The following is a 22,400-nucleotide window of genomic DNA, read 5'->3' as shown; positions in this document are numbered from 1 at the left end:
CTGGCTGCCGGAAGTTCCATCCCAAACTGTCGGGACTTCTAACTATCATTGACATTTGACTTTGAGATTACACAAAAAAAATTTAGATATGCCTATTCACCCTTCTCTTCACTGTTGGATCTTTGTTTGATTATTTTCCTCTTCAATGATCTCATTACTGAGCAAGCTCTCATCCTACTACACACAGAAGATATAGAGGAGGCCCCCAACAAGAGGAATGCACTGGCCAGCCTCATGGACGATGCCATTATTGAGATCCTCTGCCACCTCCCTACCCGCTTCTTGTTCTACAGCAAATGTATCTGTCACTCCTAGAACCACCTCATCAAGGACTACAACAACCATAAGGTGCTGCCATGGACTTTGGTCAGCTTCCTCTATGACTTCGACCAAGGGTATCAATGCTACACCAGTGTCACCGGTGAACACCCATCCTTGTCTCTCTTACCCTTCACCTTGGACAATGTAGCTGTCTCAGATATCTGCAATGGCCTCATCCTATGCTGGTGTCGAGGGGCTGATGGATTATACTGCTATGTCGTTTGTAATCTGACAACCAAGAAGTTTAAGGAACTGTCGCCTAGCATCCATTCTGTTGGTGAGGTTCGATTGGGGTTCGATCCGACAGCCTCCTCGCACTTCCATGTGATTGAATATATAGAAGATGAGCAGGATGATGAGTGCAAGGGTGTGGACATCTACTCATCTAAAACTACAGCATGGATCTATATGGAATCTAAATGGAGACTGAATAGTTGTGTGACAATTGAGAGATCAAAAGAAATAAGATCATCAGAAACTGTGTATCTTAATGGTTGTTTGCACATTATGGGGTACTTCGGGTTTTACCCTCAGATACTTGATGTGGATATGGAGGGAGAGACATGGAAGAAAATTCCTTGCCTACATGGTCCTTCACCCTTCATCCATCAAGCTCAGGGTCACTTGTGTGTATGAACTGTTCATGGTCGCAATATGTCCAAACTTTCAATCTGGATCCTTGAAGACTATGGTACTAATAAATGGACATTGAAGCATACTATCAGCATTCTAAAGGTGTTTGCACAGACTAACATTGAATTTAATTATTACTCGTACTATGATGTTAATGAGTACTACTCAATGGTTTACCCACAATGGAATTTGCTTCTCTTTGTTGGGGTTGGGGTGAAAAATGACATCGTCGCATATAACATGGACAACAGAAAAGTTCATGTCATCCCAACACATTACAATCAGTTTTTGAAACATGGCATCCTGCCGCAAATCAACGACAAACCTTACTATCTTCCCTATGTTCTCTTGTTCTTGGAGTTGGAGTCATTAGCACAGGAGTAAATAAAATTTCATGATGTATCTCTCTGTCATGACATGTTTAAATGGATCAATATTGTTTGATTGTCTTAGATGGACGTTGTCATTATTTTGCAGCAACTTTAACTTATTTGTAATGTAAGCTAAGGTCTATGCAGTGTGTACCATGAATATTATTAATGGCTATTGAAGTTGCATTTTGGTACGAGTTGTGGATTTATAAAATTTACTCACTACCAATCTTAGCATAGAGGGGGTAAGCTCACCTTCTTTAGATGCAAGGTAACTCTCCTCATAGAACACAGACAACCAAACACCTTCTCAACAAGTTGCATCCACTCGTGCAACCTAAGATTCAGCATACCAAACACAATCTCAGCTAAGCTTGCATCCACTGCTGCAGACAACCAAACACCCTTCACAAACCAAGGACATTAGTTCCTATTCTTCATACATCCTCCTAGCTAGTATGAAATAGAGCATTCCAAATCTAACATGTTGATGACCTACTTCAATACAACATAATACATGATTCTAAATCCAACAACCAAAACACAACAAAGAAAAAACATGTTCAACTTCCGCTGTAGGTTCTACATGCTGAGTTCTAATGCTTTCCTGTCACCTCTGCCATTTGAGTGGCCTTCGCTTCCTTCCTCGTCTTCGTCCTTTGAGTCCATTAGCCTAACTTGGATCATGCCTAACTTTTTCAAATCCTCAAGATACTGTCGCTGCCATACATACTAACCATAGAGTTTTGAATACTGCACAAATTTGTTTAAAAATTAAACTAAGCATTGAAATACTTATAGCCGAAGAAGTGACAAATAAGAAGCTCACCCCATTCCTCTAGCACTTGAAGTAGACATGTCCAAGGTTTGGGTTTTCTTTCATAGACCGTCACTCAATCACTCTAGCAAGCTTATAGCTAGGGCAAATCACCAATGGAAGGCTAGTCTCTTCACCAACAAGATCTGACAACCGATCTATTGTTCGGGAGCTGCTCTATCCATGCATCCTGTTCAACGCGATGCTACCACAAGAGGATTGGATCTAGTGGGACATGGCACCGATAGAGCTGCACTAAGGGATGGGGCCAGCGAGAGAGATAGAGAGGGGAGGGGGGCGACCAGTTTGAAACACAACGGCTACTCCTGCCAATTTATAAAAGAGAGGGGGAGCCAAAATCCTGAACCCAAGTTATAGGAGACAAAACTTTACCTTTTTTTGAGGAATTTAATATAGAAGGCAAACAGAAGAAGGTACACTATGCACGTGACAACGTCCCTCTCCGGACCTGATTGGTTTGTAGACAAAATTTGCCAAGACAAGGATTTGGCATTCCAAAATTAGGTAAAATTTTGCCATGGATTTGGCAAGCCGAATGTGAGAGGTTGGCATGTTTTGATAACAAACCAATCAATAGCCAAAATCATGGCATGCCAATTCTTCAGTTGGACAAATTTTAGAAGCCAACCAATTAGGCCTCCTCACTGCAAGATTCTTGCAAGTTGAACAATATTTGACATAGAATCTTTAGATCTCCTATTAGGCTTATTATGAAAATATAATTTAAGATCAATGTAATGATACTTATTACACATCATAATCATCAATACTTCTTTATATATATATTGGTCAAAATTTAGAATCTTTGAGGGGAGGGGGATGCTTCTCCCATATAGGCCTTGTGCAGTTGTCGAGAGTGAAGTGAATGCGTAGGAAAGCTAGATACAAGAAGTGTTAGAAGAAGAGCTTTTGATCACCATGACTTGCTTGAGACTTGAAAGCCTGGTGTGGTTGTGAAGAGGACTCATAGCAGTCAAGGGGTAGTCAGGCAGACCAAAGAGTGAAGAGGAGTTGCTTCCCTAGGCAATTTCTCTTGGTCGGAGGAGCAAAGCCAGTCAGCTAGCTAGAGATGACTATATAATGGGAGTGAGGCTAGGCTTTTTATACATAGGGCCATTAGGGCTAGAACAGGCTTCTGACATGACTGCACGATGTTCATCATTACTAGTATCCGAGTAGTGAATATTTTAGATGGCTACTGTACATGGTTTCATAGGTTATGCTCGACTGCACTCCCTGGGCTGTGGTTGATGCTGCTGCTTCAGGATTCCAACTGGCATACCTTACTACTTCATGCATGAAACCACAACTGATGCAGCTGCTATTTGTAGGATAGCCGATCAAGCAAGTTCTACTCACATAAAAAATAATGTTTTTTTAATATATGACGTGGGGCCGGGAGTACTTTTGTCAGCTATGAACAAATGCACTCAATTTGCTATGACTTTCAAATGTACATACAACACTATATACTATCCTACGAGATGAAATGTACAGACAATGGACTTTCTTACGTGCGCAGTAAAAAATTCAACAGCTATGCCTCCTCTGTTTTGCATTAGATGAAGGTGAGACTTGTCCAAATAAAATCATCGCTGCTTGGTTCGCTGCATTAGACCAAAGCCACTCATCCTAGGGTAGACATGTCCAATGAGATCAAAAGACATCCTACCTAGGCAATAATTCTACTTGCAGCTGTCCAACGAGATCAAATGAATGGCGTTCAAACTTTCTTGCATGTGCACTAAAATGTGAACAGAATGAAACATGTAGATCAGAACTATGTCGTCCACCCGGTCACCCACCCACCAGGTAATTTGAGCCGTGTCGTCGTTGTGAGTTCCCACACTAGTTCACAGGGTATTTAAGAACTCCTACTATAACCCCCGCTTGGCTACCTCCCCCACCTCCTCCGTAATCAACATAAGTTGATTGTGTTGCTTCGCCTCTCTAGCCCTCTATGTCACCGCCATCCACACGCCCTAGCTCCATCCATGCACATGCCGTAACTCCATCCATGCTGCCGCACAAGCCCTTGGTTGGCCTCCTCGTGCTCTGCATCATGTGACGTCGATGCCAGCAATCATGGCAACGAGGTGGCACCCCATGTTGCTGTTGCTGGTGCTCCCTAATGAGCTAGCCATTAAGATCGCTGGCCACCTCACTGTGGCCTTAGAGTGGTCCATGGATGACCTATGCAGCCTACGAGAGACCTGCTTGTCCATGCACCACATCTGTGGCAACCCCATCATCGATCGGCGTGTGGCACTAGACCAGTGCAGACGTGGGCTAGGGTGGTGAAGGGTCGAGATGGCGACTAGAGGGGGGGGTGAATAGTCTTTTCTAAAACTTAATCACGTCGGCTAACCGATACAAATGCGGAATTTAAACTAACGGTCTAGCCAAGACTACACCCCACTATATATGTTCACTAGCACCTTGCAAAGATAACAATTATGCAACAAAGGTGCCGGGCTAGCTAGAGCTCTCTTAACCAATGCTAGGAGCAAGGTCACACAAACCTATGCCTCTAGTACTTTTAAGCAACAAGGGAGCTCCTACACATGCTAGTAATCAAAAGCACAAAGCTAACAAAGCTCACTAGCAATGCTCAATAACAAGGCAACCAATGCCTAATTAGAGAGCGCAAATACTTAGCTACACAAACTAAGCAATGTGACTAGCAAGGTTACTAAAATCAAATTAGCCACGCAAGGGAGCTACTTCTATGCTACACAAGCAAGAAGGTAATTAGCAAGCTACGCAAGCTATCTAATTACAAGAGCAACTACACAAGCTTAATATGTATAAAAGTAATTCCAAGCTTGTGTAATGGGGATGCAAACCAACGGGAAGAATAAGGTTGACACGATGATTTTTCTCCCAAGGTTCACGTGTTTGCCAACACGCTAGTCCCCGTTGTGTTGACCGCTCACTTGGTGGTTCGGCGGCTAATTAGCATCACCCGCTAAGCCCGCACGTCGGGCGCCGCAAGAACCTACCCCTTGAGTGAGGGTAGCTCAATGACACGCTTTACTAGAGTTGCTCTTCATGGCTCCCGCGGGGCGAGCACAATGCCCCTCACAAACACTTCTCCGGAGCGCCACACAAGCTTCTTGCGTGCTTCAACGGAGACCACCACCAAGCCGTCTAGGAGGTGGCAACCTCCAAGAGTAACAAGCACCACCGGCTTGCAACTCGATCACCTAGTGCCACTCGATGCAACCTCACGATGCAATCGCACTAGAATCGCTCACTCACACAATCGAATGATCACTATCAAGTATATGTGTGATGGAGGGCTCCCAAGCACTCACAAGTATGGACACTAAGTCCCTTGAGGTGCTCCACGCCAGCCATGGCCGAGGGCCACTTCTATTTATAGCCCCAAGGGCTAAACTAGCCGTTACCCCTTCACTGGGCAACGGTCGGGCCGATCGGACGCTCCGGTCATGTTGACCAGACGCTGGACCTCAGCGTTCGGTCGCCCACAGACGACCACGTGTCCCGGTTCCAACAGTCACTTGACCTGACCGGACGCTCCAGCTTCAACTGACCGGACGCTGAACTCCCAGCGTCTGGTCGTTTCCAGTAAGCTCCCGAGCATGACCGGACGCGTCCGGTCGAACGCGATCGGACGCAGCCAGCGTCCGATCACTCTCCAGCTACTGCTACACTCCACGTCAGCGCGACCAGACGCAGCCTGCCAGCGTTCGGTGCATGCAGATCCAGCGTTCGGTCAGTTGACCGACGCCAGCATCTTCTCCATTCTCTTCACCCTTGCTCAAGTGTGCTAACCACAAGAATTTGCATCCGGCACAATAGAAAATAGACATTCCATTTTCCCGAAAGCGCCAAATCCCGCCTCGCAAGCTTGGCGGGAGGGATAGAGGGACCCAAACCCATCTCACCCCTGCAAACACCACCTCCTTTGTAAATGTGCCAACACCACCAAGTGTACACCACCATGTGTATGTGTGTTAGCATTTTCACAATCATTTCCCAAAGGATGTTAGCCACTCAACTTGCCACGCCACTCGATCCTAGCGACAATGCAAAGTTAGATCACTCGAGTGGCACTAGATGACCGATATGCAAACAAGTTTGCCCCTCTTGATAGTATGGCCATCTATCCTAAACCCGGTCATAAACTTCTCTACACACCTATGACCGGTAAAATGAAATGCCCTAGGTTATACCTTTGCCTTGCGCATTCCATTCCATCTCCTTCAATGTTGATGCAACACATGCACCAACACGATCAACAATGATATGATCCACTTCATATCATCACATGATCATATTGGTTCATCGATCTTGACTTTACTTGCTCTTCACCATTGCCATCGTCCATCGGCGCCAAGTCTTGCTCAAGCTTCACCGCCATGCGGTCCATCACTCCAAAGCCTTCGACTTGCCCTTCACGCTTGCAACCGGTCCATCAAGCCAAGTCTTGTCTTGATCTTCTCCACCTTGATCACATGACTCAATGTCATGTCTCATGTGCAATAAGCTCCTTCATCATCACATGTGTGAGCTTTGCAACATCTCCAAGCCATTTTCACCTTCATGGCATATGTTGCTCACACACATGTACCTATGGACTAATCACTTGTGTATCTCACATAAACACAATTAGTCCACCTAAGTTGTCACTCAATTACCAAAACCAAACAAGGACCTTTCAGGTGGGACGATGTTGGCATCTACTACGCCCTTCTTGCTAGCCTAACCCAACTCAGCAACCCAAAGGCTTGCTTCCTCACCAAGATGCCAATGGTATTCGAGGAAACCCAAAGGTCCTGGCCATGCCTCGATGATCTCACCCACGTCGCCGATGGTGGGCACAATTTGGTGGCCTATCTAGTCATGATATTGCTCTATAAGCACAATGGCGATGCCCGCGATAATGATACTATGAGGTGGTACATGAGACGGGTCAAGGGCGAGGAAGAATCATGGGCGATGGTGGCTGGAGGTAGCGGCGAACCAATGAGTAGGTGGCTACGCAACAAGGGGTGTGCATTGTGCCTCCGTGAGGCGGCCGCCGAGGTGATCCACAAAACAAGGTGGGCCTAGGGCAAGTTGTCGCTACCACCATCAGCATAGGTGTGTGGCGATCTTTCATGCGCAGGTGGCGCTTGCGGCAATTCAGATGGATGGGAAGGAAGGGCTGTGTATTATAGTGAGGACTGTAGGCTTCATCATGAATTTAAGTTTTTCACATGGGAACTTGGAATAAGAAACTAGTAATTCACTCTTTACATGTGAGAGTGAATTACTCCCTTTGTCCTGAAATATAGTGTATTTTGGCTTCAGCAGTACTTTTCAGCGAATGAAGAGTGTTTTCCTCTCATAACAAATCAGCATAAGCATCAGCATAAGCCAAATTTTAGCAAAACAAACATGGCCAACCAACTGTGAAGCCTCGAGCGTCGCATCCTGTGGGAGAGCAACCGCTCGGCTCTCCTCTTTAAAATGACCAGTAGGCTGTAGAGAGCACCACCGACTGGGGTATTCTCTCATATGTACTCAACTTACCAGTCCACCACATCACATCCTCTGATCCCTACTCACCAGCGGTGACTACAACATAGAGTGAGCAATGGGGCACTGGTCATCCAACAAGTATTCCACCGACTACAAAGATGGGGACGGTGAGGACGTGAATCAATCGATGTCGAGCCCCGAGCGCGAGGAGTATCCATTGCTGATGGAGGAGCCCACTGAAGATGATGGGGAGCCCACCGACAATGAGGAGGAGGTGCCATCGGCGATAGAGGAGGAGGAGGAGGAGAAGGAGGAGGCACTGGTGGAGGAGGTGGACAACATCATTGAGACCATTCCGCCGGGGTTCACCCCCATACCGTGCTACAAGAAGCGTAGGCTTAACCCTCCATCCCCCAACATGATCATGGAGGACAAGGATGACTCCTTGTTGGAGTAGGACAACGAGGAGGGCGGCCACAACAGCGATGGTGGGGGTAGCGGTGTCGTTCAATAGGTGTTAATTAGTACAGTAGCAGTAGGTGTAGTAGTAACTAGTAGTAGTACATTGGCAGGTGTGTTGTAGTGCACTTTTGGTCTATTTCGAATGGCCTCATGTACCTAGATAGTAAATATTAGGAATCAATATAATGGTGGTTTTAACTATTTTTAGTGCTTTTCATGTATTTTGGAATGTGATTTTGATGAGGGCGCACAGGTAATGGCTTTCTTTGAACAGTGAACACCACTGCGATGAAATAAACAAACTGATATAAACACTAAACAAACACTGAATAAACAAGCGCACTGCCAATTACAGATTGAGATACATCAACATTATTGACATCTAGATACATACCACAATTAACTAAGTTCAAACCATTGCCTAACTCATCTTGTTGCCCTTTTGCTTCTGCACCCTTTTTTGCATGTCCGGCCTATGGCAAAACGAGGGAGATAGACTATCCTTTGGTTGTTGATTTTGCATGTCCAAGATAAAAGAGCTCGCTAGACACCTAATATATGGTCTGGCCTCGTCTAATACAACATGGCCAGACTATGCTTTTGTGGCATAAAAGATTAGGCACCTATTCCTGGGTCTAGGTTGGTTTTGCAGAGCTAGGCATGGCTACATGCATAATAAGAGGAGAGCGGTGCTACTAGAAAGATAACATATATATATATATGTGGAGTACAGCAACGATAAGAGTTCAGGCTACATAACCATGCCTTCATCGACCATAATAAGAGGAGAAACGTGCCACACTACTCAAAGTCATACAACTACTACATAAACATACTAGTTCTAACTATAGATGATTAAAATGACTTCATAGCAATAATGAGCACCAGGCAGCGTACTCATCCTAACTACAAATGTTTACATGACTTGATATTACTAATTAATTTAATGAGCTATGCCATCCCACAGCTCTAAGCAACAAGGGTACCAACAGGCATGATCAAAATCCAATGCCTGCAAGGTAAACCTACCAGGGTTGAAACCAGCAAGCCTCTCCACCACGTTGAATAGGAGGATCACTTCACCTGCTCCCATCGTGGTGTGCCTAGAGTAGATCCGGTGAAGGCGAGCTAGACCATGACAGGGCCACCATCGTAGAGCCCTTGGACATGTCATCGGCGGACAACGAGTGGGACCATGATGTTATAGGAGAATCGCTCCTGCTATAGGGTGCCTTGAGCGGATCCGGCGATGGCGAGCTCGACCATGATGGGGCCATTGATGATGAGCTTGACCATGATAGGGCCACCGATGATGGCGAGGTGGACTATACTAGGAGCAGCAGTGGAGAGCGAACCACTAGTGCCGTTGGCATCAACATCATCATCATGGGCGATAGGGAGACCAATGCCAACCTAGGGGACGGCGTGTAGGACCGCGACGGTGCCTACGACGATGGCGAGGTGGACCACACTGGGAGCAGCGGTGGCGAGCGAACCACTAGTGTTGGTGGCATCAACGTCATCGTTGTGGGCTATGGGGAGACCAATGCCAGCCTAGGAGACAGCTTATGTGACCACAATGGGTCCTGCGATGACGATGAGGTGGACCGCACTGGGAGCGGCGATGGCGAGGGAACCAACGGTCATGGAGGCATCAATGGTGTCGTCATGGGTGATGGGGAGACAAATGGCAGCCTAGGAGACAGCATGTGGGAGCGTGATGGGTACCAGTAGTCAAGAAGGGTATGAGCAGGCATTGAAGCGGGGTGCGCCAGCACATTGGAGGAAGCGTGGTTCAGAGCCCGGCCATGGTTCCTCGAGGAGGACCTAGAGCGCTTTGTGGGGACAGCCTTCATGGGAATCGATGGAGAGGCGAAGGTGGGGATTTTATGAGGTAGTGCGAGGCGAAGGCTTTCTTGCAATGCAAGGGGGAGTGAAACAATAGGAGTGAGGTGACCATCAAAAAAACAATGGGAGTGAGGCTAGGTTTTGTACACATAGGGATGCCAGGGCTAGAATAGGCTTCTAACGAGAGCGCATCATGTTCAGCATTACTAGTATCCGAGTAGTCAATAGAGTTTAACCCACCTAATACAAAGTTCAACAAAAGTTAACACCAACATGCAAATAAGAGTTCACATATTTGCAAGGATGTCTCACAGATCAAACTTATTCATGACTACTAATATGTCCCATAGATCAAGGGTCGAGGTTGGCATGCAGGATCAGCTCCATGTCCACCTTTGGTAAGACAGCATTGGCGGTCGGCTCGAAACTCTCAATCAGATCGATGATGTCATTGTCCATTGATCTTAGCAGAAAACCCTACTTCACCACCCAGACGTTCACCGCTGCACTAATCTGAAGCTAGGCAGCAACCAGTGCCATGACAGCCCGCTGACAAATGGCTTTGGTCACCATGGCTCAATGGTGGGCCGGTAAAGCTTGAAGGCACTCCTCTATAGTGACCAGATTCTTTGTTATTTCCACGGGGAAGGCCGCATCATAGGTGGCTTGCGCGCTCGGCTACAGGGTCTAGATCTACGTCCTCAGTTCCACAACTAGGGATGGCGCCATCATGCGGCAATGGGATGACTCTCCGACAACACTAGATGGAAGCCCCTTGACCAAGGATGGTGCCATCATGGAGAAAGCGCTGCACAATGCAAGCTAAGTTGAAGCCCATATAGGATAAGGGGGAGAGCGATTGGATTGAGAATGCAAATGACTTACCGAACTGACTGACACAGCATGGCATGGAATCACGAGTAGCGGCCCCCATTGGGGGATGCCTCACGGGGACACTTTCTGAGCATGACCACAGACGAAGAACTAGGCTCTAGGGCCAATGAGGCTCAAGATGCCGTCACGCCCACGTTCACCTATTGAGAAAGTAGGCAAATTCCAAATATTAGTTAAATTAAACAGCATGAACACATACTAGCTAGTGTGAGCAATGCTCGCATACTTAGTTAAATAAAGATAAACAACATGAACAATGGTACAGTGATGATCCACCTTTGAACGGGGAACTGGTGGTGGGTGAGAGACCACACCGACGAGAGGTCTGTCTGTCGGAGGAGGATTGCTGGTGTGGAAGGCATCCGGGGCCTCCCCATTGCCACGAACCGGCGTGGACACTCAAATAGCTATCATCATCAGATTGTCTATCTCCTCCATGTGGATGGGGACACTTGACTCAATTGTAGCATCCCTCGCACCCTAGAACTCCCACTAGGGGTGCCCCTCATCTTCAAGGGGAGGACCCGATGGGTTAAGAAGGTACGGATCACCCTCAGCGCCGTCAGTTCCTGGTCCTTCAGTTCCTCGATCGCATCAAGCAATAAGCGCAAATGTTGTGGTTCTGATAGGGTTGGCATCGTCGACCATGATTCTAGCGTGTCAAGACACATCTAGTCATGAGAAAAAGTCAGCAGTGGCGGCCACTCATTGTTGAGGATGTAGAGCCACCTATGCTCCCAAATCAGGTCTGTGGCATAGTGGTGGTCAAGGCTAAGGTAGCGCTCCTCCAATCTAGGATGAACTTCGATCGAGGCGCCCCCATCGGACAACGATGGTGCCAAGAGCAAGCTGACGAAACCAACCAGAAAAGAATATACCATAGATCATAATGGGCAGGTATTTCTAGGAAGCCCCCACACAGCGTGATGAATACCAAGAGGCAGAGGATCCCCTCTAGGGTTAAGTCATGGAGGCAAAGCCCATAGTTGTAGAGCAATCACCTAAGTAAGGGATGCGTCGGTAGCCCAAACCAAGAGGGTGGAAAGGGATGAAAGAGATGACCTCATTTTCCTTCGGCCTCAGCTCCACTTCGCTCCTCACTGAGACTCTCCACCCGAGCTCCTCGGTGGCCTCCGGGATCACCCCCCTCTCTCACAACTGGTCGAACTTAGCCCGGTCGATAGACGACCTTGTCCACTCTGCCATGGTCTTGGCAGGAGGTGTCGATGGCACAGTAGGGTGGAAGGCAAAAGCTTTGTGATGGAATCAGGAGCTCTGGAGAGAGAAGGCAGTAGGTGTAACCTTCCCTCTTGCCCATTGTCTCTGTTGCTATAGTTTGAGGGCATCGACCACTCGACGACTAAGACGTTTACATGGGTGGGTGGCAGGGCTTCGCCCCATCATGTCAATGCAATGGGCTGGGAGGCAACGTCCACTGCTGCAACAGGCTACTGATGCCACCCATGCGCACGTGCCTATGTGGGAATGCAGGAGCACATCATCCAAATAGTCAAGATTTCAGACTGCCAGACCTTGTGTGATCCTATAGAGTATAATTTTTTTAATAAAAATAATCCTTGATGCATGGTTCATGCAAGTTCAATAAATCTTATCAAATACACAAAAATATTATGAGTTGGGTTCAACACATATCAAAGCCACTCATGATTACTACTACTACTACTGATACAAATGTTGTGACCGAGTGCACTCCGTAGGCAATAGTTTTACTCACAGCTCTGTATTGTATAGTGTTCAATGAGATCAAATGTTCCGCATCTAGACTTTCTTGTGAGTGCAGTAAAATATGAACAGCTATCTAGTTGCTCTATTTCAACAGCTCGTTTCTCGATGTGTATTTCTCAGAAGGCGTGCTCCTCAGAGATCATGGAGATGTGGCCTTGCCTTACATCCCGCTATCGCCCAACATAGGAGTATGCTGGAATTCCATAGGTCGTGTGCATCCCCTGCTATAAAAATAGAGGAAAAATAGTGGAGTTAGTATAGTTGCCTTGCAACCTTGTGAACTCACCTTCCCTACTCGCCGCCTCCACCCTAGCACCTTGTCCTTTAAGCTTGAACCATGGCGGCAAAGAAGCATCCAAGGGAGGAGATGATGGTACGAGACCTGGACATGACTAGGCAGGCTCTCCGAGTAGAGAACTGGGAGGCGGAGTGGCTATGGTCATGCCTCTCTGCTATGGAGATGGCACTCGCCGTAGCTAATAGGGAGACAACCGCAGCTGAAGTCGCAATGGGTTAAGTGTAGGCACAGCTCCACTGGTAAGGCATTGTCATTACCGTATCTTCTTGTTTTGTGTGGCACCGCATCTTATTAATTGGTAGGGTTTTCTTCGTTCTTGCTCTTTCTGCTGTCATGAAGCAGCTAAACGCCATGTCCGTGCTGCTGGTAGGGCCAAACTTCCTTGAGTGCATCTATGCTCTGCTGGCATGAATCCGAGAGGTAGTGATGCATGGCATTAGCCACGGGCTATGTTACCCTAGCCGCCGCCCACCTCTGTTTAGACATGGACTTACATGCGGTGGAGTGGGGGTTCTTGCCAGAGCTGTCGGTCCAAAGGGCTTCATAGGATTTTTTCTATAGGATTTGGATCCTTCAAAATTCTTGCTTCTCCTCCATTCGAAAGGAGCCATAAGTTTTTGAGTTTCTTTTGTCCATTTCTTAGGATTCCACGCGAAAATTTGATTTTCTTCAAAAATTTCACACCGCACCGAGCAGTGCCACCAACACGCACCAAAAATTAGATGTCTCTCTTTTGCCCTCCATGCAGAAATTAGGATTACCATGCCATCGATTTCATACAAGGGTACTTGTGGTACTGTGATGGCCACATAAAAGCACAAGGAGTCGCCATCTCTACCTCCGCCTCTGCCTCCATCTCCATCCTCCAGCCACCACCATCTCTCCTCCTGCTCCAAATCCTAGCCCCATGACCTCTCCACTCTCCAGCCACCCCCTTTACAACCCCTCTCTGGACCCTAGGCACCATTGGCACAGCAGCTCGACTCATCAATCTACACTCTCTAGCCGTACCCTCTCTCATAGCTTTCTGGACCCTAGCCGGAGCTAAATCCCCTTCATTTCATCGACAACATGTCTACTGATGGTGGAAGGACCGCCTCGATGACGGTATAGGCTGGATCTATATCCCCTACTTTGGCACCTATTATGACCAGCTAGATCCGAACCCTAGTCGGAGCTAGATCTGGTACCCCTTTGTCAATGCCGGCCACACTAGTTCTACAACCACGATGACAAGATGGATGTGCCGATGATGAAACATAGCTAGGATATGCGGAGGAAGAGGTACCCAAATTCCTTTTATGATGGGTGCTGTATTGTAGTGGTTCAACCTAGGATATGTAGATAGCGATGGGGTTGCATATTTCCTATGTTGAGTGTAGCTGACATGTGCTTTATTGGATTAATGACTTCTATATAAGCTACAATTACTAGTTAGGCGCTTATTTGCATACTCTTGCTCTCTGTTGTGTTGACATTCACTAGAAACTTTAGTTAATAAATACCTTTGTAATCTAGATGAACAACCACTAAATGCTTTTGAACGAGAGCAGGAGGCACAAGTCATAAAGAATCATAGGAAGATGAAAGAACCAGGGGTGGTTGTTGAGGGATTTGATGATACAGATTAAATATATTTAGTTTTACAAGATGAGCCAGTGGCCCTTGCTGTTGAGGTGCTTATTCTACCTTGTATTGAGTTCGGGAGGGAGGGGCTGGGGGGTGCAGATAGCAATGCAATGCTTTGCTGTCTGGATAGCAATGCAATTTGTACATGCTTCCTGCTTAAATTTGTTTCTCCAATTTTAGCGTCCAGTTCAAAGAAGCCACAGAGGAGGCTCCACCAGCAAGACAAAAAGCAGTGCTGATATCAGTCTTAGAGGAAGCCAATCCAAGAGAGTAAAGTCAACATGACCTGGAGAGTTGACTCATGGATCTAAGAAGAACAAGGAAAACCGTGCAAAAGTAAAGTACCACCGGGCTATAGGATCTCGCTCCTATGCTGTACAACTACAATTATTTGTAAGTGATGGTTGTATTTTATTGTTACTCTAGCATTTGTATAAATAGAAACTCATGTGCACTATTAATAGAAGCAATAGTGGTAGGAGCCTAAGGCCTCCTTCGAACGTAGGATCGAAAAAACATAGGAACTGGAAAAATATAGGAATATGATTGGAATGCATGTGAAAAACAAAGGAATAAAAAATAGAGGAATTTTGTTAGAAGGGGTGTTTGGTTTTGTATAGGAAAAACATAGGAAACCAATACACTGAGGTTTCACTGGATGTTTTCCTTTGTTTTTCCTATGAAAGTTGAAGGATAGTAAACTTTCCTATGGTTTTCCTTCCCCCATATCTTCCTATGAACCCAAGGCATCTACGGTGTTGATTCCATAGGATTACTAATTTCTACATTTTTTCTTTGGAAATCCTATGAACCAAAGGGGCCCTAAATTTGGCATAATCATTTAATTTTGAAGTTGCAATACCTGTGCATTGTGCTTATGTAATCCATATCTGTAACCTATTATTTACTACTTGAATTTCGTAGTATGTAATCCATATCAGTACATGTGCATTGTGCTTATGTAATCCATATCAATATGAAACCTACGTTACTTCTTATGAACTAATCTCTTGGGTTTTCACTATCTGTAATCTAATGTTTACTGCTTGAATTTTATTGGATGCTATGGAAACCATGCGAGCAGAACCTCTTGCTGATGGGCATGAACCAATGACAAGTGCTGACATTGTTCCCAAGGTCCTTTGCCTCTCCCATTTCCCAAGGTCCTTTGCCTCTCCCATGGCCAGGTCCACTCCTAGGTCAGTGGCAACACCCTTTTTTTAAGAATGCTAGTATCCCGACAAGGTCCGCCAGAACAGAGACATCAGCGGAGAGAATACTCCAGGAATAGCTTGTTGCTAAACAGAAAAGTTCCACTAACCTCATTAAACAAGTGGATGAACTAAAGAGGAGAACAGAAAAGACTAAAAGGGAGTTTGAGGAGTTCAAGATATAGCAATAGGAGTACAATAAGCTACGTGAGGATATCATGCGCTTTAGCTCTTCTTCTGGTAACTCTCAATAGTCAACTCTATTGGCTTGATGCAGTAAACATTTGTGGTTTGATATGTGTACTCACACTACTACACTCGCACCTTTCACAGCCGTGTCATAACCCACATCGTAGTCCAATTTTGGCCTCGGCAGTAAGCTGTCGACAATGATGGTCATAGCCTTCATCGTCGCCATCAGGGACCTGACTATAGTGTACACTAACATTGCCGATTGGCTTATGATCTGTTCATGATTAGGTCCTTACTTCAGTCGCGTTAGGAGCATGACCCGGATGTGGATGTACACTAACACCACCGCATTGGCAAATGATCCGACTATGTCGAGGCTATCAAAACTATCATGTAGGCACATCAACCGCTATGTAGTGGTCACCAGCACCGTCGCGTTGTACTTTGACCTGACTGTCAGTGGTTCGGGTTCACTATAGGTTCAATGGCCAAGATGCCTATGTAGAGGTTAACACTACCATCGCTTTAGCATATGATCCACCAGTGCAAAGTCATGGTCACCGTCGCCTTGCACCATGATCCGCCTTTGATGATCGTTTAGTCGGTGTTGAGTTACTAAATGATTCGACAGTGATACACTTTGATCCCTGCTGCATAATATTTATAATGATGGTGTTAGACGTTTGTACCACCAGTGGTGGTGGTGATAACAAAACAATAAATGGCCCTTAATAGCTTACTAGAACACAAAGCATACATATATAATCATTGCATCCATAAACCATGTTCTTACAATAACAATGGACGTTTACCATAATATCTTTCTCAACTGATGTCCTAACACAAGTAGTACATAGATTGCAAACTAAAGGTACTGATCTCTATAGGCTTACATAACAAAACGACAGTAGCTGTGCTCCTCCTATGTGGCACTCCTACTTGCTAGGCAAAAATGAATATAATTAGTGCATCCTTCGAATTGGTAGGCAATGCTCCATGGAACCCCTCTTCTTCCTCCTAGCCAATGCAGGAAAATTGTTCAAAAGCACTCTGACTCCACCTGCACAAAGCAGCACAATTAATAATATTCAATACACCATTTCTTTAGTTATGAAGCCCAAATTGGCCTATATATAGAATCAAAACAACTACCTGCCTGAACAAAGGCATGACGTAATTACAACGAAATACAACATATGCACCTTTACTGCTCTGCTAATGACTCCTATGAACAAGGGAACATAAAGAACATAGTGAGGTCCGTCGCTCATACATAATAGTTTCTAGGTACTTCTAGGATAGTCGATGGCCTAGGCAGGGAGGACATGAACTTTACTGTGGTTCATGTCATATGCAAGTAGTGATTTTTCCTCCCCAACAAGGAAAATCAAATTCCATTCTAGATGAACTACAATCACTCTATAGGCCGCATCATAAACCTTGGTACCAATTTCAATGTTCTTCTTTCCAAATAGCTCCAGCATGGTCACCTTATGCTTCAATGTCCATTTACTAGTACCATAGTCTTCAAGGATCCAGATTGAAAGCTCATACCTATTCAAAGTATCAGTAGTACATAAACACAACTGACCCTGAGCTTCATGGATAGTTGGCCTATGAATTTTCCTCCATGTCTTCACCTCCATATCAACAGCAACTATCTGGGTGAACTCCAGCATGTGCATAAAACCATTAACAAACACACCTTTCCTATATGTGGATACTATAATACCCTCGCCTCATTCAGATTCTTTAAAGATCCATGCTCTAGTTTTGGATGAGTAGATGTTGATCCCTAAGGAGTCATCATTGTTGATCCCCATATTCAAACACATGGAAGTGCAAGGAGACTATCGGATCAAACCCCAAGCGAGCTGAACCACAAGAATGGTTGCTACCTAGTCATCGGATTGCAGACAACATAGAGAAAACCTAGAGTACCAGAAGAGGATGAGGCCCCCAGAGCAATCTGAGATCATGACATCCTGAATGGGTAAGGGCAAGAAGGACAAGGAGGGGTATTCACCGTTGATGCTGGTGAAGTTACGTTTGCATTTCCAGCTAGCGGTAGAAGAATCCAGCAAGAATCTGGGGTAGCTCCTTACGATACTCGGATCTCAAGATGAGGCTATTCTAGGAGCGTACAGACACACTTGCAGCTACAAAAGGAGTGGGTGGTGAGGTGGCTGACGATGAGGACCAAGACATGGTCTTAGAGGATGATCACTTCGTTCCTCTTGTTAGGGGGCCTCCTCCTCCATCTTGATAAGGATCTGGTGGAGCTGGGGATGGCGATGGAAGCGGCAGGTGCTATCGCCTGAATCAGAGAAGGAGCGAACTACAGAGATGTGTTCATGAGCTCAGTTAATAATCAGATGGAAGCTTCATTCGTACATCAGATAAGTGAAGAAGAGGAATAAAAATCCAAGAACAATGCATAAGGGAAGTGCGAAAGCATTACCATTGCCTTTGGATTCTTGCGGCATTGAGCTCGAGCGGCAATGACGGCGGTGATGAGTACCACCCTAGTCATCTGGTGGATCTATGTTGTCTACCTACTGGTGAGGTGCATACCTGGCACTGGAGCACTAGCTTGTCGGTGATGACTGGTGGCTTGCACAGCCACTGAGTAGGGGACGGTCGCGTAGTTCGCACTAGGGAGCAGGAGCGGTGATGAGGAATAGTCAGCACTGAGGAGAAAGATACTGGTGGAGAGCGATCCTTTGTAAGCAACTATATCAGACACAGGAATGCAAATTTCTAAAACTTTGTAAATACATGTGGGAGTGACGCATAGGACTCAGCGTGGGCTTGGAAATTGATTAAAGTGGCGGTGAAGGCTACCGGCGGCGATGATTAGGAGATGTTAGCACCTACTAATGATGGACGTGTCATATAGTCTTACGAACTCTAAGGTGCACAAATGGAACAGTTCAAGTCACAGCAAATAGAGGTGAACTCAAAGTAATAACTACTAATATCATGAACACTTTTATTCAGAATGCAGAGGCATGTTACAATCGAACTACTCATGGGGAGTATTATGGATGATGTCCTCTACATCCATCATGGCTAGGACGCCATCGCCCACTGATGGAGAACTCGCCGATCAGGTTCTAGCACTGCCGATAGCTCGTCTCTCCCGAGAACCCTAGCTTCACCACATGGTCAGGTCCTCACCTAGCCAAAGCTAGGGCGGCGGCCATGGCTAAAGCGGCCCCTAGGTGAATGTAGTATGTGGCCACCTCCATGACCCATGGAGGCACAGTGTTGAGGCGGTCTGCTAGGGTTATCCCCATAGGCGCAGGAGGCAAAAGCATGTAGACGGCGTTGCCTGCTGCCACATGGAGGTCCTGGTAGCGCCTGTTGCTCTCGACCGCCATCCGGGAGGAGACACGGGCGTTGTCCTTAGGCTACCTAGTGAAGGTAGATCTCCACCGCTGCCTCACCCTTTACGACAATCAGTAGCTCCTGGACAGCTAAAAAGGAGACAAGAAAATGCTACAACTGAACACACAACGTCGCACGTAGTGAAAGAGCAACATCATATCATGCTGGAATGCCTTACCAACGAGGTGTGCCTAGGCCTCGGCGGCGGCAAGCTCTACCAGTAGGCCATTTCTCGCTTCACGGCAGCAATGGAGAGGCGTAGCCGATCCGCCTCCTGGCTCTCCCCGTGGAGGGTGGAGGTGGCCACGTCTAGCTACTCCACCAACATGAGGACATCATCCACCCCATCATCGTCGTTAGAGATAGTCGGAAGCAGGGATCAGCTCTCCGGTGGTGCCACCGCCTGAGCTAGCCCTCCCCATCCTATTGTAGCATCGCACAAAAGTGGGGATGAGCGGGGACAACCTCCGATGACTCATCCATTGGGCGCTTCTTTGCTTGATCTGCCATTGGATGAGATGTGAAAGATGGGGTGTTGAGGCAGAGCGTCGGACGAAGAAGATAGAAGTTTGAGAGAAAAGGAATCATGTACTTGCTTCCTTGCCTTAGCCTCTGCTTTTATAGAAGGATGGGCGAGATAGGCGCCTGTTGGAGTTCCCTTCAATTGCACTGAGTGAGAGCAGGAGTTAAGGCAAGGCCACGTCTTGCATGATCTCAGTGGAGCATGCTTCTCCTGGCGGAAGTAATGGTGATGTTACGGTGTTGGAAGTTGAACAGAGAAAATTGACTTGACCACGCAGCTCGGCCCCTCTAGCGCTAACCACTGATCTTAGGGGAGACAAAGTGACGAACCGCTAGCCTATTTTATTCTTATTGACTGCTTTGAATTATCTTTTGTAATGGCAGATGTGGGTTATTTCCATATAAAATTAGGGGGTTCACATGGTTTACATACACAATTTACACGGTTCACATGGTTTACACCGTTGGGGCCTCTCATTAATAATCGTAAGATAGTAAGATAAAAGATTTTTTCATTCTGAATTTTTTTTCGCATTTTCATACACGGTTTACATGATTCACACGGAGGATGATGATTGACTTCCCCCAAGATGTTTGACATCCCCACGCCGTGGAACCTTCAAGAATGGAGCGATCATAAAATCCCAAGAGGGTTTTTTGGAATCTCACCTTGCTCTGCTTCGATCCCCCTCCCCAGTGCTCTGCTCTACCATGACGTCGCTCCCTGACCCGAGGACCCATCTTTTGTAGCCATGCATGTCCTCATTCCATGGAGAAGCTCCCGAAGGATATGGCTATTGAGATTTCTAGCCATGTCACTATGGCTACAGCGGATCCCATAGAAGATCTTGGCAGCCTATGGGCAATCCTATTCATAGATGCTGTAGGGTGTGCGTGGTGATGCCATAGTGGTACGGAGCACACCACTGTGGTGGATGCTGCTGTGTGGGATACACCTTAGGGACCTAGAACTAGTTCTATGACCACAAGTACCACACCAAGCTCATCGCCAGGCTTGCCAGCATCAGGCAACCCAGAGGCTTGCTTCTACTGCTAGGATGCATGCCAGTCTTCATGGAAGACCGCACCATGCTCATGTCATGGCTCGACATGCTTGAGCTGCTCCGCCATGTGGTAGGCCATGATGTTGCTTCATTTGTTCTCACCCTTGTGCTCCACTAGGTCCAATAGCGATGCTAGGCAACAACAACATTGCCCGATGGATGGTTGAGGAAGGTCGAAGGTGATGAGGCGGGCCCGGTGGTGAATGTGACGTGGAAGAACAAGATATGTACATAGCGCCTCCAACATGCTATGTTCGTGTTGGAGGACTTTGCTAGGCAGGCCTGATGCCGGGTTAGTCTAGTCCTCTGCCTCCTTTGGCCATGCTGGTGCATTACCAGGATGGACATCAGTGCGGAGGTGGAGGCTGACGGTGTGCACACAGGATGGGAAGGTTGGGAGGAGTGGGCTATGTTCTGCAAGGAAGGAGTGTAGCATCTGCTATGAGTATGATAGGTTCTTCAGATCAATGTGGTAGATTCTATGTAGATCAGTGTTGATATGTATATATCTAGGATGACGGGATTTGTATGATAAACTCTTTTTTTGTATGATAAAATCTTCATTCTCCTTAATACAATGATACACAAGTATGATTCCTTCCTAAACTCGTTACAATTACCTTCCTTCTCATATGATGTGGTTTAGATTCCCTTGCACATGTTTCCAATTTCTTAGTACAAGTTATTCAAGTCATCTCAACTAATAAACATGAACGGGGAAGGCAACAGTCAAGGTCCATGACATCCATGGCCACCCACGCGAGTCACGAGCAACGGAGCAGGGAAGACAACGTGGACCATTTGATTCCCTGCACTTTGCGATCTAACACTAACGCTAAATCACCAGTATGAAACTGGCTGATAGGAGCAGCAATAATGACAATTTGCAAATAAACCAAGCCAAATACTTCCACCCCTAGCACCATCTCATGTGAGGTGCTTTATCTCACATTCTATGTAGCCAAGGCAAATACTATGACACTTCAAAAAATGGAGTAACAGGCATCACAACCAATCAATTATTAATTGTTTTTAAGGCAAAAACTATATATAAACTGACACAGTAACAATCATCATAGCAATTTCATTGATAACTCTAGTTATGTTCTAGTTTTACAATAACAAAGACCTATCGAAGACTACTGGGTGTAGCAATAACAAAGACCTATCAAGTACTGGTACATCCCATAGTCAAGTCTAGAGATAGGCAGCGTAAGCTAAGGATGAGGCAGCACCTCATAAAACTTCCACTAGCATCTGCATCTCTCACAGTTGAGAGAGAGAGAGAGAGAGAGCGCAAGAAGAGGAGCATCTTAGTGAGGTGCTTTGCCATCCCTGCTGCACCTCTCATGGTCGAGAGAGAGCAAGAGGAGCATCTCCACCTCTCATGGTCGTGAGCATGTGCATTCCTACATAGGATGACTGATTGTCAACATGTAAGTTTAGTAGTAGGAAAAAATGAAGGAAACCATTTTTGTCCACCTTTCTTGT

Source organism: Miscanthus floridulus, unplaced genomic scaffold (genome assembly GCF_019320115.1).
Source record: "Miscanthus floridulus cultivar M001 unplaced genomic scaffold, ASM1932011v1 fs_272_2_3, whole genome shotgun sequence".
NCBI lineage: Eukaryota > Viridiplantae > Streptophyta > Magnoliopsida > Poales > Poaceae > Miscanthus > Miscanthus floridulus.
This window is presented reverse-complemented; position numbering follows the sequence as displayed.